The sequence below is a fragment of the Heptranchias perlo genome, unplaced genomic scaffold, assembly GCF_035084215.1.
Source record: "Heptranchias perlo isolate sHepPer1 unplaced genomic scaffold, sHepPer1.hap1 HAP1_SCAFFOLD_55, whole genome shotgun sequence".
In the NCBI taxonomy this organism is placed as follows: domain Eukaryota; kingdom Metazoa; phylum Chordata; class Chondrichthyes; order Hexanchiformes; family Hexanchidae; genus Heptranchias; species Heptranchias perlo.
The window spans coordinates 164,707-178,586 of NW_027139570.1; the positions used below are offsets into that span (position 1 = coordinate 164,707).

General features: G+C 46.2%; 1 non-coding gene across 1 annotated transcript; it reads left to right on the forward strand.

The window, feature by feature from the left end:
- Positions 1-583: 583 nt before the first annotated feature.
- LOC137315469 (small nucleolar RNA U3) lies at positions 584-801 on the forward strand. Its single transcript, XR_010961448.1, has one exon. It is a non-coding gene; the product is annotated as a small nucleolar RNA U3 (small nucleolar RNA).
- Positions 802-13,880: the final 13,079 nt, after the last annotated feature.

Here is a 13,880-nt window from a genome sequence, read left to right on the forward strand (position 1 = left end):
CCTTCTTGAACCGCTGCAGTCCGTGTGGTGAAGGTTCTCCCACAGTGCTGTTCGGAAGGAAGTTCCAGGATTTTGACCCAGCGACGATGAAGGAACGGCTGATATATTTCCAAGTCGGGATGGTGTTTGACTTGGAGGGGAACGTGCAAGTGGTGTTGTTTTCATGTACCTGCTGCTCTTGTCCTTCTAGATGGAATCAAGGGATATGGGGATCGGGCAGGAAAGTGGAGTTGAAGTTGAAGATCAGCCATGATCTGATTGAAGGGCGGAGCCGTCTCAAGGGGCCGTGTGGCCTACTCCTGCTCCTATTTCTCACATTCTTATGTTCTTCTGATCAGGACAGTTGCTGGAGACTGGTATCTACATTATGCAAATTAGTGCCTACTGGGTAATGGTTGTACGACAGAAACGCTCTTTCTTTTTCCCAGAATTATAAATTTACAAAGGGTGAAGCGGAGATTAATTGCATTTTTATTCGATAACCTACCGGGTGCAATGAATGGTCGAAGAATTGGTCCGCGCTCAGCCTGTGTTAAAGGGGGCTCGCTGAGGGTTGAGAGCGGTGTTGCGTCATCCTTTCAGTAAGACTCTACTTTTAGAGATCATTTCTATAGTTTTTGAACTTGAGAAATGTGTTCTGAAGTGTTTGGTCTCACTAACCACGAGGAGGAGATGGAGCTTTTCCTTCTGAGCGTGAAGCGGGTTGAAAGTGTTGTTTTATACCAGCGCTTGTGGCCATTGATGACCGTTCCCTTCTCTCAGTGTGCGAGAAGTGGAAGAAGGAAACGCATTCTGAGTGGTTCGTGTTTTCGCAGCTCAAAAGTAGCAATGTTTAAGCGACAATTATTTTATATTTACAGGTGCTTCCCTCCAACGAGAGTGTGATATTTGCCATCTCAGTCGAACTCGTGCTGCTATCTGTTGCTCTCCCCTCCTTTTGTCGGTTTGTAACTCATCAGTAAGAGTTTGCACTGAACGGAGTCGGTACAATCGCTGAAATAACGTAGTTAATGGAGCACAAAATCTAGGCTTGCAGTACTGAGGGACTTGCAGTACAGATTAAAACGATGCCGCGCCTGCCATCTCAGGTGGATGTAAAAGATCGCATGACACTATTTCGAAGAACTTGAGGGGAGTTCTCCCAGGTGTCCTGGTCAATATTTACCCCTCAACCAACATCACCAGAACAGATCATCTGCCCAATACTCCATTGCGGTTTGTGGGACCTTGATCTGAGCAAATTGGCTGCGGCGGTTCCTACATTACAACAGTGGCTATACTTCAAAAATGCTTTGGGACATCCTGCGGTCATGAAAGGCGCTATATAAATGCGAGTTCTTTCTTTAGTAGCAGGAGGATTGGTGAATGGGACATCGTGTGAGTTAGGATACGGGCAGCAGAGTTTTGATATGCTGAAGATTATGGAGGGTGCATGATGGGAGGGCGGCCAGGAGAGCCTTGGAATTGTCGAGTTTGGCGGTAACAAAAGCATGGATGAGGGTTTCAGTCGCAGATGGGCTGAGGCAGATACGGGCGATATTATGGAGGTAGAAGTAGGCAGTCTTGGTGATGGAGAGAATCTGGGGTCGGAAGCTTAATTCAGGGTCAAAAAGGACACCGAGGTTGCGAACAGTCTGGTTCAGCCTGAGATATTGGTCAGGGAGGGGGAGGGAGTTTATAGCAGGGACCGAAAATAATGGCTTTGGTCTTCCCAATATTTAATTCGAGGAAATTTCTGCTCATCCACTGATAGATATCAGACAAGCAGTGTGATGAATCAGAGGCAATGGAGGTGTGGAGAGAGGTGGTGGTGAGGTAGACCTGAGTGTCGGCAGTGTACACGTTGAATCCGACGAGTTTTTGGATGATGTAGCCAAGGTGTAGCATGTAGATGGGAAATAGGAGGGGAGCAAGGATAGATCCCTGGGGGAGTGGGAAGAGAAGCCATTGCACGTGATTCTCTGGCTACGACTGGATAGATTCGAAATAAACCAGGTGAGGGCAGCCCCATCCAGCTGGACAATGGAGGAGAGGAGAGGTGACTGCACTTCAAAAAGTACTTCTTTGGCCGTAAAGCACTTTGGGACGCCCCTGAGGTAGTGAAAGGTGCGATATCAACTGCTTACCTGACAGGGGAGATCCCATTATGAGGAAGGCGCCAGATCAAGTAGAATCAGCTAGTACCAGTTTAAGCTTTGCTGATGTAGTGGTGGATCCTCATGCTGGCCTGAGACTGGTCTAACACCTTTCTCTAGGGAAGTGAAAACTAATTTGCAGCGGACGTGGTGACAAGGGCTCCCCGAGCACCTGGGCCCAGGGTGTGAAATACCGTCAGGCTGATTGCAAGGGCGGGTGATGGAACCTCGCCATGGCAATGAAATATTTTCCTGAATAAGGTTCTTCTCGAATCCTGCGGTTTCAAGGCCGCAGACATCGTCGGCCTGCATGGTGGGAGGGCGGCCAGCGAGCATTGGAATTGTCGAGTCTGGAGGTAACAAAAGCATGGATGAGGGTTTCCCGAGGAGCAGATACATGGAAGTGACCTTTAGGGGTGTCGCAGGATGGCAAAAGATGCCCCAAGCCTTCAATGAGAAGCGGTAGGGAGGGCCGCTGTCACTTCTCACTGAGGAGCCACTCTTCACACTCCCACTGGAGAAGGAACAGACGCTGACCCTCCATCAACGGAGGACAGGCCTCCTTCCTCATCCCAAGAACGGTCGATAAGTTCCAGCACACGACACCAATGCAGAATCTGGACCAAGGCTCGGAAATGGACGGTAACGTAGAACCTGGACTGATGCAATTGGAAGACGTTAATGGTTGTCCTTTGTATTTTAAAAAGGCTTTCAAAATTGCATCCATAAACGTGCGTAGTGTTAAAGCGACTACGCGATGTGCTGTGACCCTGAACTACCTGTCCAGGGTCAAGAGGGATCTGTTGTTCCTGCAGGAGTGCGGGATCCTGCACCTCAGCAACTATCGGCAGTGGTCACGCATGTGGACACAGTAGCAATCGAACTGTTCGGGAATCAACGACAGTCGTTCCTCGGGCCTGGGATTCTGTTGTGAGGAGAACAATTCACCATCACCGAGGTTAGAGAAATGGTGGGTGGCCGCCTGCTCGTAGCAGAGGTTCTGTACAAGAACGCCCCGCTCCAACTGCGGCCAACATAAAAGGGAATCCAAACATCTTATACAAGCATGTTAAAAGTAAACGGATCGTAAGAGGAGGGGTGGGCCGATTAGAGACCATAAAAGAGATCTACTAATTGAGGCAGAGGGGATGGCCGAGGTAATAAATGAGTGCTTTACGTGTGACTTTACCAAGGAAGAAGGTTCTGCCAGAGTCTCAGTAAAGGAAGATATAGTTGAGATACTGCATGGGCTAAACATTGATAAAGAAGAGATACTAGAAAGGCTAGCTGTACTTAAAGTAGATAAGTCACTCAGTCCGGATGGGATGCATCCTAAGTTGCTGAGGGAAGTAAGGGTGGAAATTGTGGAGGTACTGGCCATAATCTTCCAAACATCCGTCGATACGGGGCCAGAGGACTGGGGAATTGGAAATATTACACCCTTGTTCAAAAAAGGGGGTAAGGATAAACCCACCAACTATAGTCCAGTCAGTTTAACGTCGGTGGTGTAGAAACATTTAGAAATGATAATCCGAGACAGAATTAACAGTCACTTGAAAGAGTGGATTGATTAGGGAAAGCCAGCACAGATTTGTTAAAGGCAAATCGTGTTTAACTGATCTGACAGAGTTTTTGATGAGGTCACAGAAAGGGTAGATGAGGGCAATGCATTTGAGGTGGTGTATATGGACTTTCAAATGGCGTTTGATAAAGTATCGCATGGTAGGCTTGTCATCAACATTGCGGCCCATGGAATACAGGGCGCAGTACCAACATGAATACAGAATTGTCTAAGTGACAGGAAACAGAGAGTAGTGGTGAACGGTTGTTTTTCGGACTGGAGGGAGGTGTACAGTGGTGTTCCCCAGGGGTCGGTGCTGGGACTACTGCTTTTCTTGATATATAATAATGACTTGGATTTGGGTGTACAGGGCACAATTTCAAAATTTGCAGACGAAACGAAACTTGGAAGTGCAGCGAACAGTGAGGTGGATAGTGATAGACTTCAAGAGGATATAGACAGGCTGGTGAAATGCCAATCACCTTAAATCTATGCAGATGAAATTGAACGCCAAAAAATGCGAAGTTATACATTTGGGTAGGAAGAACGAGGAGAGGCAATTTAAATTAGAGGGCACAATTCTAAAAGGGTACAGGAGCAGAGAGATCTGAGGGTTTATGTGCGCAAATCATTGAAGATGACAGGGCAAGTTGTGAAAGCGGTTAAAAAAGCATACGAGATCCTGTGCTTTATAAATAGAGACATAGAGTACAAAAGCAAGGAAGTCATGATGAAAGTTTATAAAACACTGGTTAGGGCACAACTGGAGTATTGTGTTCAGTTCTGGGCACCGCACTTTAGGAAAGATGTGAAGGCCTTAGAGTGGATGTAGAAGAGTTTTATTAGAATGATTCCATGGATGAGGGACTTCAGTTACGTGGATAGAGTGGAGAAGCTGGGGTTGTTCTCCTTGGAACAGAGAAGGTCGAAAGGAGATTTGATAGAGGTATTCAAAATCATGAAGGGTCTGGACAGAGAAGATAGAGAGAAACTGTTCCCATTGGCGGAAGAGTCAAGAACCAGAAGGCATAGATATAAGGTGACTGGCAAAAGAACGAAAGGTGTCATGAGAAAAAAAAATCTACACCGCGAGTGGTTAGGATCTGAAATGCTCTGCCCGAAGGGGTGGTGGAGGCAGATTCAATCATGGCCTTCAAAATGGAACTGGATAAGTACTTGAAAGGAAAAATGTACAGGGCTACGGGTATAGGGCGGGGGATGGGACTAGCTGGATTGCTCTTACATAGAGTGCACGTGGACTCGATGGGCCGAATAGCCTCCTTCCATGCTGTAACCGTTCTCTGATTCTAATGTGTACGATCAGGAGCGAACGGCTGGAGGTCTTCCAGCATCTCCCGATGCCGCTGGCGTCCTACTGGTCGGTCTTTCTCGCAGGAGACTTAAACTGCATCCTGGATGACGCTGAACGATCCAGCAGGGGCGGGGGAATACTGGACACCACGTCCAAACTCCTGATGGAAGCGGTGAAAGATGCAAAACTCTGCGACGTCTTCCGCAAACCTGACACCTGGTCCAGGCCGGGCGGGACCATCCGTTCCAGGATAGACTTCCTGTTTGTGTTCCCAATGATCAAGGTCAGATCCACCGACGTCCAACCGGTGTTCCTCTCTGACCACTGCCTCCTACTGGCCGACTGCCAATCGCAGGAGGACGAGAGGGTGGGCAGGGGGAGATGGAAGCTGAAAGTGACACTGTTGACCCTGGAGAATATCGAGGATCTAAAGAGGGATTATACTGGTTGGAGGACCGTGAAATCCCTCTTCGACTCCACGGTGCACTAGTGGGAAGCGATCAGGGCCAATATCAACAGGTTCTTCATCCTCAAAGGTGTTCAGAAGGCAAGAGAGAGACAGAGGGAAGCGTCACAACTCCAGAAAAGCATGCAGGATCTGCTCCAGTTGCAGTTAATGGGGGTCGATGTCGGGATGGATCTCAGAGAGGTGAAGGGCCAGCAAGCTTCGCTCTTCACCTCCGAGGCCTCAATGATCATCTTTACACCCAGAGTCCGCTCCGTGGAGCAGGGTGAGAAATGCTCGCACTTCTTCTTCCAGAAACCTCACAGAGAGACTTCTGTGATCAGCAGCTTCAAGGAAGAAGGTGGCTCAGTGACGTAATCACAGGCCGACATACTGAGGATCAGCAAATCCTTTTATGCCGGGCTGTACGACTCAAAGCCCAAAGACAGGCCTCCCAGTCCTTCCTGTCCTCTATCACGGACGATTTAGAGGACAGCGAGCAGGAGGGCATGGATCCGCCACTGACCATTGACGAGCTGACAAAGGCCGTCTGGTCCTTCGAGAAGAGTAGAACTACCGGGAGCGATGGCTTACTGGTTGAGTTGCACACGGCTATCAAGGACTGGATAGGCCCAGACCTGCTGGAAGTATGCTTCTAGCAGGCAGCATGTCAGAGTCCATGCGGAAAGGCATCATCACCCTTATCTGCAAGGAGAAGGGGGAGAGGGAAGAAATCAGAAATTGGCGACCCATTTCCTTGCTAAATGTCGACTAGAAGATTCTGCCTTAGGTCATCGTCAATAGGCTCAAGTCTGTTCAGGAGCTGGTGATCCACCCGGATCAGATCTGTACTGTAACCGGCCGGAAGATCTCCAATAGCCTTGCACCACTCAGGGATACAATCGCCTATGTGCAGGTCAGCGGGGTGAACTCTTGCCTCATCAGCCTGGTCAGGAGAAGGCCTTTGACAGAATATCCCACACGTACATGATGGACGTGCTCTCCAAAATGTGTTTTGGGGAGGGAATCCGTGATTGGATCTGACTGCTCTACACAGACATCTGTAGAACAGTCCTAATCAACGGGCAGAAGTCGGAGAGCTCTCGGATCAGATCTGGAGTCAGGCAGGCCTGTCATCTCTCCGCGGCCTTGATCGTATGTTGCATCGAGCAGTTTGCTGCGTTCATCAGGTAGGATGCAGATATCAGTGGATGACTATCCTAGGCAGCGAATGGTCTCATGTTAAGGCCTCCCAATACATGGACGACGTCACCGACGTTTGCTCCGATCAGCAGTAGGTTCACTGTCCTCAGCACAAACGTGAGCTTCCCTCGAGGCTGCGGCGGGGAAGAGATCGTCGTCCTTCTCCTGGTTGGTTGCCCCTTGGTGCAGAAGGTATGGAGGCAGATGCGTTCGTATCTGTCCCGGTTCATCCCAAGACATCAGTATCACAGGATGCTGTGCTCTATGGGCAGTTCCCCGAGACGCACACCGAGACGGATATCAATTGCTGCTGGAAGACCATCAACTCGGTGAAGGAGGCACTTTGGTCCGCCCGAAACCTGGTGGTCTTCCAGCTGATGGAGCTGTCCATGATCGAGTGCTGCTGACTGGCGCACTCCAAGGTCCAGGAGAACGTGCTGAGGGATATAATGAAGCGAGGTGCGGCCTATTCAAAGGGTCTTTCGGGAAAGGCCACCGTGTAAGGCCATTTCACATTGTATTGTATAGAATGTACAAGATGAATAAATTCTTGGGGACAGATACACAAATCACTAAAAGCAGCGACACAAGTAAAAAAGGCAAATCAAGCATTGGGGTTCAAATCTAGAGGCGCAGAATTGATAAGGAAAGCAGTTATGTTAAACTTGTTAGGCTAGGTGAGGCCAGATTTGTAGTATTGCCCACAGTTCTGGTCTTCATATTAAAGAAATATATAAAGGCATTGGAGAGAGGGCAAAAAAGATTCGCAATGATAATTCCAGAACTGAGAGGATATCCTTATCAGTAAAGGCTGAACAGGCTGCATCTCTTTTCCGTAGAAAAGAGAAAACTTAGGGGTGATCTGATAGAGGTCATTAAGATAATAATCAGGTTTGGTAGGGTAGGCGTAGACAAAATGTTTCCACTTATGAGGGAGTCCAAGATTAGAGATCATAAATATAAGATAGTCACAAATAAATCCAATAGGGAATTCAGGAGGAACTTCTTTACCAAAGAGTGGTAAGAATGTGGAACTCACTACCACAAGCAGTAGTTGCGGCAAATAAAGTAGATGTATTTAAAGGGAAGCTAGATAAGCACAAGATGGAGAAAGGAATAGGGTATCCTGATAGGGTTAGATAAAGTGGGGAGGAAGGGGGCTCGTGTGCAGCAAAAAAGCTGGCATAAACTGGTTGGGCCGAATGGCCTGTTTCTGTGCTGAAGTTTCGATGTAAGTCAATGTACTATTTTGAGGGTGGTGGAAGAGCAGAGGGACCTGGAGGCGCATATTCACAAAACTTTGAAGGTGGCAGGGCAAGTTGATAAGGCGGTTTAGCTAGTGTAAGGGATACATGGGTTTGTAAATAGGGGCATTGAATACACAAATAGGGAAGTGATGTTAAACCTTTACAAAAGACTGGTTAGGCCTCAGCCGGACTATTGTGTACAACACTGGGCATCACACTTTAAGAAGGATGTCAAGGCCTTGGAGAGGGTTCAGTGTAGACTTGCCAGGGTGATACCAGGGATGAGTGACTTCATTTTTGAGGAGGGATTGGAGAAGCTGGGATTGTTCGCCTTAGATCAGAGAAGGTTAAGGTTAAGGTTAACCTAATAGAGGTGTTCACAATAATGAAGGGTTTTTATAGAGCAAACAGGGGAAACTGTTTACTCTGGCAAGTGGATTGATAACCAGAGGTCATAGGTTTAAAATAATTGGCAAAGCAACTCGAGGGGAAATTAGGAGAATATTATTCACACAGGGTTGTTAAGCATTGCCTGAAAGGATGGGGTCCCTTTTAGCGGCTGCCTTCGTGTCAGAGATTCAAAATTCATATCTTAACTGGGAAACTGCAGGAATAAGATGAAACGGGTCTGCTTGTGTCCCTGGATTCAATGTATAATATGGAGAAATGTGTAAAATGTATAAATGAATCACCAGGAGTGAACATGGTCAATACAATTGTATGAAAACTGTAAATGGAGCCGCTCATTGTTGGACCAGTCCTTTCTGAGCACAGCTTTTCACTTTATTCCTGAGAGAGGTCTCATTAAGACAAGGTTCTGAACTTTGAGAAGTTTGTGATATATCCACGTCATCATTTACATCGGAGTCAAAGCTGCTGATGTAATGTGTTTGTTCAGATGACTGTAACTAATAGCAATGATCAGGGGTATAACCGTGTCAGTGGAGATTTACCCCCTGTATAAATCAGGGATCGCTGTAAAGAATCCACACAGACTGCCTGCCGGAGCTGCGGTTTCCAGGCCAACAGAAGTCATTGCTTCTCACAGAAATGGGATATTTAGTAATGTATCAGATAGAATATATTTATTATCCAGTTCTTGCAGCCGTTGGGGTTCCAGGTAAGCCATTATCTCAGCTGTTCGAGGTGTAAATCGATATTTACTCTGCTGCTGTACTTAGCACTATTTTTCTCCCATCGTGTATTACGCAGTGGACTGTTCTGTTTTCTCAGTTGATCGACTGTCCTAAGTCTCTTTTCTTTTTGTCTTGGAGCAGCTGCATTGTATGCGTTATGATCTTGTATATCTAACCTTGGCATTCTTACTGAAATATTGTCTGTACTGAATGTTTTGGAATCAGGTGTCTGGGTTAATAGCTGGTATCAGACCACCAGGAGCTGTTAACAGTTTCATGTTGTGGAACTAAACTCTCCTGGAATATTTTTTTCATAAATGTGTTTTCAGTGATTGGTCATGAGACAGCTCAGGGTCTCGGTGTTACAAGGAGGCAGTGCAGTGTCCTCTCTCCCAGATAACATGGTTCAGTTTAACAGGGATTTCAATGTATTTATTGGTTGTCACTGTTATGAAAGATTATTTCATTGTGTGTGTATCTGACGCCGCTTCAGATGTCTGGTTACTGAACTGAGTTTGATGCTGATTCTATCACATCTCATTCTCTGATTAACTGTGGATGAATTCACTGTAAAATGCAATATTTTGAGGTTATGTTGTATCAGTTTGCACTTTATCTGTTGGAATCACGCGCCCTTCGATTTATCTGTCGATTACAAGTAGCAGCGGTGATGTTGGTGTTTTGTTAATTGAACAATGCCGCCATCTAACGGTGTACTTTATAATTACAGGGGAAGGAATTTCAATTATTGTGAGGAATGTCTGGAAGAGGGGTTCAATTCTGTTTATTCCATGCATGATAGATGAAGTGAACAGTGTAGGTGAACAGGTGGAGACTTGGATGATCTGTGGACATATTAAACTGTTCACAGATGCTTCACCATTTAACAAACTGACATTAAGAATAGGATCGTTGGAACACGGGGCTGGTGAAGAGAAAGCAGGCGCAGGATGTTAGGATTTACTCGGATGTGAAAAGGGGCATTGAGAAAGAGAGTAGACACAGTGCGGAGACACAGAGAGGAGCGATAGAGAAAGTAACTGAGAAGGAAAACGAGAGGTAGGGAGAGAAGAAAGGAGAGAAAGAGAGAGACAGAGAGAAAGATACACATACAGTGACCGAGAGAGGGGGAGAGAGAGAAAGCAGCGGTGTGAATAATTCATCGGAATGAACTGTTGAAACTTCCAGTACAATTATCAAGAGGAAATGTGACTTGTCAGATTGTGAGAGTTTTATTGTACTCTCGCCGGGTGTGTTTATCGCTATCAGATCCTCAGTCTGTTGATGTGAATGTTCCATTTACTTGTTTACTGATTGAATACAGAAACATAATTGAAATATAATTAAAGAACAAAATCAGTGATTTCTTTATCGCATTGAGTTATTGGGATATTGTATTCTAAAGGCTGTGTATCAGCTTCATTGAATAAAGGACGAGGCTAATTCAATTATTGTATTTTAATGTAATTATAAATGATTATGCAAATTAAATTTATTGACCGCATTATGTAACCAACGAGCAGTTCATTGACATCAATAACCACAGATATTTATTGAATGGATTGTGTTACTGGGACCTATAGATTAGATTTCCTCTAACACTCTGCTGCAGCCTCTCCCTGTGAATCCCAGCCTCTCCTACCACTGCATTGAATCCTCTGTCTCCTCATCCGTTGCCTCAGTATATTCGTTTCCCCAAACTATCTTCTACTGAATCCACTCCAGCTCCTACATGTCCTTTTCCTTGTCTTCGTCCCAATCTCACTCAGTAGTTCGGCCTGCAGCTGCCTCTTCCAATCCAATCCGAAGCTCAAACTCACCGCCAAGGATTTTGGTCTTTCCCGTTTTGTGCCGGTCCGTGTCGGCTCTCTTCACCCAGAGCAACAAACCAGCAGCACCTCCCCCTGTCCTCTCACCTTCCCGGCTCTTCGCTCAATTTCTCGTCCATCTGGAGCCCAAATCCGGATTTAACCTGTTGGATTCCCGTTCTTTCAAGTGACTTCTCCCTTCCCCACCGGCACTGCGCCCTCACTCGGCCCTTCCAGTGGATCTGCTGCTCACTTTATTCACTTTCTGTATTAATTTCCCAATTCATTAATGATAATTGTGTTTAAAAACATTTCTCTGCCCAACGCGCTGCCCAGGTCAGTGAATCACTTTCCACCGTTTGATGCAGCAACAAAGCTGGAAATTTTACCCCAGATCCTCTCAAACTGCTGCTTTCACTCCAGTTCTGATCAGTAATTTCTCTGCTTCCGTTTCTCTCTCTTACAGTTAACTTGGTGGCGATTGTCATCCTGTCCCGAGGAAAGTGCGGTCTCTCCAAATGTATCACTCGCTACCTGGTGGGAATGGCAGCGGCCGATCTCATGGTCGTTATCACCGATGTTATATTAAGGGGGATTGGTGAGATTTATTTCCCAGTTTCATTCTTGACCATTACCCCCGTGTGCCGTCTCATTGTCACCCTGATTTTATCAGCCACAACGGCCTCAGTCTGGTTCACAGTGATTTTCACCTTTGATCGATTTGTGGCCATTTGTTGTTCAAAGCTGAAAACAAAATATTGTACTGAGAAAACGGCGGCTGCTGTTATCGGGGTGGTGAGTGCGCTGAGCTGTTTAATAAACATTCCCTGGAACTTTGTATATGACCCGGAATATATAATGGACAATGTACCCCGGGGTTGTGTCTGGAAACCGACTTTTTTCACTTCACCCGCATGGGCAGCGTTTGACTTGTTTAATGTCGTGTTAACTCCTTGTCTTCCATTCATTCTGATTTTACTGTTCAATGTTCTCACCGCCAGGCACATTTTAGCGGCCAGTGGAGTCCGCCGGGGACTCCGGGGCCGCAGCAATGGAGAGAATCACAAGGATCCAGAGATGGAGAACCGAAGGAAATCCATCATTTTACTCTTCAGTATATCAGGCAGTTTTATACTGTTATGGAGCTCACTCGCTTTTTATATTATCTCTGCGCGTATAACAAACGCCCAGTACTATATGGTTGGTGACATTGAGTCAGCCGGACACATGCTTCAGCTTCTCAGTTCCTGCACCAACACGTGTATTTATGCTGTGACCCAGACTAAATTCAGAGAGGAGCTGAAGAACGGGGTGAAATACCCACTCAATCTAATTGTTACATTAGTTAAATTGTAGAAACATCTGAAGACCTTTCATCCAAAATTAAAGTCAACGAGAGTAGATTTTCACGTTTGGCGGTGGCGTCAGACGGGCTGGAGTGGATCGAGCGACCGTTTTTCACCGTGCCTGATTTTACCATCCATTGACATCAATGAGTTCACTAAAGTAACTTCAATAAATGTGGAAATTCCAGACAGCAATTATATTTTACCCTACAAATGCGGTGTTGTGAAATGATACAAGATGTCATTCTAACATGAAATGGTTTGCTGTTATTAGTTTGGATATAATATGATTTCAATATTAAATGTTTAATCCTGAAATGAATAAAATCAAATCCTCCTTTTCGGTTGATGATTATTTCCCATCACACACACTGCCCGGTGGGATGGACTGAGGGGGAGCTCTCAGGGTCAGACAGCGTCCTGTTCATTGGGACATTTGTTTTGACCAGAACAGAATAATAATGGACCAACACCCTGACCGTTACTAACTGGTAAATTATTAATGTAATTTCAAACTCCAGTGGGGAGTTCCGGAGATCGTTTCCTCTCTGAGCTGCTGTGAAGTAATGTTTACTCACTGCACGGAGTTTAATGGGACATGAGGCTGGGCCTGGTTACACAGATATACAAGGAAACCTCCTGATACATTTTGGTGGAGGCAGGAACGTCACCGATAAAGGGAATGTAAGTGAACTGACACCATTTACTAGCCTCTACCACCCCATTTCCGCCAGGCGGGGATACTTCAAATCGGCCACACCTTTCCTGACCTACGCCCTAGTATCAATCTTCGAAGCCCACAAGCTGGTCCATTGTCTCAAACGCCACCGGTTCACAACACGTGGAGGGAAATTTTCACCATCGCTGGGGGCTGATCTGGTAGCGCGGATCACCCGCCCCTTATAGAACCGCCCCGATTTTTTTTTCTGCTCCATCAGTTTACCGCCCAAGCAGCGAAGGTGAAATTACCCCCAAGTCTCTGACCCCAAGGCTCGACAGGTGTGTGAAAGGCATTCAGACAGTGTTTGCCAAACACTGACATAAATGTGGTGGAATGGATCCTTGTTTTCAGGTAAAAGGTGATAACCCCCCTGCATAGAGACAGGACCCCTATACCATGGATTCGAAGAGGGTTTCACCCCCAAAAGTTCAGTAACACAGGACGCTGTGCTCGACGGACTGTTCCCCGGGACACACACTGAGACAGATATCAACTGCTGATGGAAGACCATAAACTCGGTGAAGGAGGCCCGCCCAAAACCAGCTGGTCTTCTGAAGGATCTGTCCATGACTGAGTGTTGCGGACTGGCACACTCCAAGGTCCAGGAGTACGTGCTGTGGGACGCACTGAAGCAAAGTGCGACCTATGCAAAGGGTCTATGGGGAATGGCCACTGTGTAAGGCCATTTCACTTTGCATTGTACACCATGTATTAGAAGATATGTACCCTGTTTTGAATTGTAATAATGGAATCGGAGTGTGTACGATCTGTATTGTATTGCTTTGAATTGGTACTGTGATATTTACATTGAACTGTGTGTGTCCATAAATTTAATGAAATAAATTATATTTGGATATCTAAAAAATGTTAAAGTCTCACCGTGTCTGTTATTATTGGACAGTGAACAGTGGAAACAGAGCTGGACAGTAAAGATGTGGGGAGTTATTCAAAGAGCATTTATTGCAG